Source organism: Lupinus angustifolius, unplaced genomic scaffold, assembly GCF_001865875.1.
Source record: "Lupinus angustifolius cultivar Tanjil unplaced genomic scaffold, LupAngTanjil_v1.0 Scaffold_75_84, whole genome shotgun sequence".
Taxonomy (NCBI): Eukaryota; Viridiplantae; Streptophyta; class Magnoliopsida; order Fabales; family Fabaceae; genus Lupinus; species Lupinus angustifolius.
In genome coordinates, this window is record NW_017723667.1 from 5,223 (window position 1) to 10,767 (window position 5,545).

Sequence of the window (5,545 nt, forward strand, 5' to 3'; positions counted from 1 at the left end):
TAAGAGATCTATCCTTATCGTATATTATGATGAATTATATATAAGTATATATTGATGTATTACTATATACATATTGCAAATTTATATTAAACAGGATTTAATGCTTTCATCCAATATTATAGCCTCTATAAAACTAGAAGATTTTCATGTTATGTAATATTTTGAACACTTATGTTTCGACATCTAGGTGAAAGAGAGTTACTTACCCACCACTAAAGTTTAAAGACTATATATATCTGGAATAATTAGTCAGTAATACTTCTACATGGTGTCGCATGTTACATGGGTCGTGAGTAGGAACTTAGTTTTCGTCACCCTTAAATTGCGGTTGCATAGAGCATAGTTGGCCCATGGCCTTTTTTTTAGAATTTCCAGTACTATTAATAAATGTATTTCTGCGGACCTTGAATAGAGAATTACTAGTTTTTTCTATTTTTCTCTTAAATATTTAATTAAGGGTTTTCCAACACTCTTGTTATTCTCATAATAACTTATGCGGGAATGACCTATCTGATTAAAAATGGAAAAGAATTTTATACTCATAAACAGCGGAGAAAATAAAAACATTAATAAATAATAAACTTGTCTCATAACCACAAAAACACTTTCAATGAGATATAACTTGGATAGAAATGTTGACACTTCAATGTGCCTGTTAGTACTCCTATATCTTCAATTGTTTTTACATTTTTCAAAATTATATTGCTTAAATTAATTTGAAGTCAAAAATATTTTTTTGTAATAAACATACCATTAGATTATTATTCTCACTCAAGCCATTTTTTATTCATTCATCATACCAATGAGAGGATGCATACCTTCTTCATTTACTTAGTTCGTGTTATTTAGCTTGTGAGTGTTTTCTCTCTCTCCTTTTTATATTTTCCATACATTTTTTTAAATTTCATTTATATAGCTTTCAAAAGTTAAGATTTAGAAAAAAGAAATTGAAACTGTTAAAGTAAATTATATAAAATTCAAAAATAGTTTTCCTCCTGGTACAATATGTATATATGTTATGTATACATTCGCAGCTACATAGCTTTAGGAACAATAATAAATTAACTCCAAATTGGAAGGGGTTTACTTTATGTTTATGTGTAGTAAGATAAAAAATTAAATTTTACTTCTTAATCATTCATTTTATAAAAATTTAATAGTTTAGATTTATTCATTAATTTAATTATATGGACTATTAAATTTTCATAGAATGAATATCAGCTAAAATATAGAATATATTTTTTTAACTTACTTTTTGAATAATTGGATTTTCATTTTTCTTTTTCATATAGCTTCCAATGTATATTAAATGAGATTGTTATTGTAAAATTATATCAAATTTTTACTTTTTCTAATAATTGCTTAAATTATATGCATTGGCTAATAGATATAGAAACAAGAATAGATATGGATACTAGTATTACCCACCTTCTAGTCCCTATAAAAGATGAGTGCAGATTATTCGTCTTATCATCAAAAATATTAATTAAAAATTGATAAGATATAAAATTGTTTGATAAAAAAAATAGTGATTTTGGACCATAAATGATACCATTACTGGTGCAGAAATGACATCAAACTTATGTTAAATTTGGGTACATATTTATTGTCTCACAATTTGTACAACTTCATGTGTCATGGACTGTGATAAGTCAGAAAATATATATTTAAGTTAAAATTTAATTATTAAGTATTTTTCTGACTAATCACAAGTTCGTAGCATATGAAGTGGCACAAACTGTAGGACAATAGATGTAAATTCTGATAAAGTCTGGGCACATATTACAAAATATGTCACTACTATTCATTAAAAAAAAATATAATTACATTAAAATTTTAATAATTTAATATTTTCCTAATCTTAATCAGTTAAAACTAGTAAATTGGCAGATTTGATGACAAATAACATTTGTTATTGAGCATAACTGAAGATAAAAGTTGACAAACAACATTGTTCATAAAAATTTGTGGGTTAGATCCAGTTATCTAATTTTCTTCTCTAAATTGAGTACAAATCTGTATTACACTTTGTACCACTTTATGTATCATGAGCTTCTGATTGGTCGGAAAAAATATATTTAAGTTAAAATTTAATTATTAAGTAGTTTTTGACCAATCACAAACTCATCGCACATAATGGCACAAAGTGTGGGACACTAGATGTGCTCCCTTGATTTATGGGAGCACATCTGTTGTGTCATTCTATGTGTCACTGCTTGTGATTGGTCAGAAAAATAATTAATTATTAAAATTTTAATTTAAATATATTTTTCAACCAATCACAATCACAAGCAATGACACATGAAATGGTATATTTTGTAGGACAATAGATGTGTTGTCATAAATCAATCACAATGTTAAGGGTATAATACAATTAGATAGGATATTCAGTAGCATGTTTCGAATAAAATCGAGCAATAATGAGCACAATGCTGCTACGAAGTAGAGCTAAATACTACTAAAAACAGATAGTACACAATGTAGTCGAATATTACTACTACAAAACATGTTCCAATAACACTAAATCCCACAAAATGCATCCAACATAAACTATAAAAACAACACACAAGGGAAACTACATTTAGTCAACCTCCTCAATCTTGGGTCTAGCACCACTTCCACCAGCAGGTATCTCCTCATCAATTCCAACACCAACATCAGGACCAACACCACCCTGATACATTTTCACAATGATTGGGTTGCATAAGCTTTCCAACTCCTTCATTTTGTCCTCAAACTCATTAGTCTCTCCAAGATGGTTTGTGTCTAGCCACTAGATCGCACCCTCGACGACATCCTCCATCTTCCCTCCGATCTTCTCATCCTTAATGGTGTTCCTCATGTTGTATGCATAGTTCTCCAATGCATTCTTTGCCTCCACCTTTTTCTTGTGCTCTTCATCTTCATACTTGTATTTTTCGGCCTCTTGAACCATCTCCTCAATCTCTTCCTTTGACAACCTACCCTTGTCATTGGTGATGGTGATCTTGTTCTTTTGGCCAGTGGTTTTGTCTTCGGCAGAGACATTCAAGATACCATTGGTATCAATGTCAAAGCACACTGTGATCTATGGAACACCCCTGGGTGCAGGAGGAATACTAGATAGCTCAAACTTTCCAAGTAGATTGTTGTCTCTGGTCCTTGTTCGTTCACCTTCATAAACCTGGATTAACACATCGGGCTGTTTATCAGAATAGGTTGAGAAAACTTGTTCCTTCTTTGTTGGGATAGTCGTGTTCCTCGGTATCAAGACAATCATGACACCACCAGCAGTCTCCAAACCAAAAGAGAGTGGGGTGACATCGAGGAGGAGAAGATCCTGAACCTTCTCATTACCCTGCCAGTCAAGATAGTAACTTGAACAGCAGCACCATATGCAACAGCCTTGTCGGGGTTGATACTCTTGCAGAGCTCTTTACCATTAAAGAAATCTTGTAGAAGTTGTTGAACCTTGGGAATTCTAGTGGAACCACCAACAAGTACAACATCATGGACACTCATCTTGTCCATTTTAGCATCTCTTAAACACTTCTCAACTTGTTCCATACACTTCCTGAACAAATCCATATTGAGCTCCTCGAATCTGGCACAGGTGATTGGGGAGTAAAAATCAATTCCCTCAAATAGAGAATCGATTTCAATGGTAGTTTGCGCAGTTGATGACAAAGTCCTCTTCGCCTTCTCACAAGCTGTCCTCAACCTCCTAAGTGCTCTAGGGTTGCCACTGATATCCTTCTTGTTCTTCCTCTTGAATTCCTGAACAAAGTGGTTCACCATCCTGTTGTCAAAATCTTCACCTCCAAGATGAGTGTCCCCGGCTATGGCTTTCACCTCAAAGATACCCTCTTCAATAGTAAGTAAAGAGACATCAAAAGTATCACCTCCGAGATCGAAAATCAAGACATTCTTCTCACCAACACTTGTAGCCTTCTTGTCAAGACCATAAGCAATGGCTGCTGCAGTTGGCTCGTTGATAATACGCATGACATTAAGACCAGCAATAACACCAACGTCCTTGGTGGCTTGTCTTGAGAATCGTTGAAGTAAGCAGGGACTGTAACAACAACATTCTTGATTGTAGATCCAAGATAAGCTTCGACAATCTCGCGCATCTTATGAGAACCATATAATAGATTTCTTCAGCAGCAAACTGCTTGTCCTCGCCCTTAACTTGGATCAATGGTTTGTTACCGGGTCCAACTACAACCTTAAAAGGCCACAACTTCATGTCACTCTGGACAGAGGCATCATTGAGTCTACGACCAATCAACCTCTTGGCATCTGTGAAACAAACAAACATGTTATAAATGTGCAGAACTACAGTTCAAAACTAATTAAAAAATGCAAAATCATAACCTATTAAATATTAGACAAACAATAAGACAATAAAAAATTTAACAATAAAAAACATCATAAACATTGAACCATTAGTAAATTTTAAAAAATATATATATAAGACAAAGTACCACATTAAACAAAACAGTATAGGTTTAAAATACTATAGTTAAAAGAAACTCATAGAGTCCCAAAATAATTCAAAGCCATCACTACAATTAAAACCATCATAATATATCCATCAAAATTTAAAAGAAAATATCAAACACTACATGAACTTCTACCGTAGCTCTTCCATGTCAAGGAAGAATGATGCATAAATCACACACTATGAAGAAAAAATCGAGGGATTAATGAAAACTCTGCAAGTCTTTGCAGCTCATAAGTAAACATACGTAATCATCATGAAGTAAATATAACACTTGCAAAATAATCTACATTTATATTATAAACCTTCTAAAATAAATATAACTACTAAATACAACATTGTAGCAAATACATTCAATCATTTACAAACCACACAAAAAAATACAAACTCAAATGTTATCAGTAAAAAACACAAATCTAACTACAAAGCTGAAAGAAGCTAAAGTACTAAAACAAAATTAGAAAGCAGATCTAACTCACCAAAAAAGTGTTAATAGGGTTCATAGCAGCATCACCAATAAGACGTTCAGTATCAATGAAACCAACATAAGACGGTGTCGTTCTGTTTCCTTGATCATTTGCAATGATTTCAACACGATCATGTTGCCACACACCAACACATAAATACATGGTTCCAATATTGATTCCTATAGCGGGACCTTCTCCTTTACTAGCCATGTTATAAGTTTGTGTTGTTTCAGAGGATGAAAAAAGAAGAGAATGGAGTAAGAGGTTTCAAACCACTGTGTCGGATTTAACTTTTAAGTGGAGGAAAGAAAGAGAGGAGTTGGGGTTATATAGATTCTTTTTTAGGGTTTGTGGGGTGAAGGTTTTTTCTGGTATCTTCTTTCATATTGTTGGGAGCTGTTGGATGTGGTTATGAATTTTGATTTGATATCTTTAACTGTTTAGAAATACCATCAACATGTTCTTCTAAATGTGTAGAAAATTTTAAATATGTAATTAAATATTTATTTATATTATTTTTTAAAGAGTTAAACTATAATGAAATATGATTAAGAAATTATGTAATAATAGTATATAAAACATATACACCATTAGT

The 5,545-nt window shown here is 32.2% G+C and overlaps 1 pseudogene; it reads right to left on the minus strand.

The window, feature by feature from the left end:
- Window positions 1–2,495: 2,495 nt before the first annotated feature.
- Window positions 2,496–5,301, minus strand: LOC109339442 (annotated as a pseudogene).
- Between the last annotated feature and the right edge of the window lie 244 nt (window positions 5,302–5,545).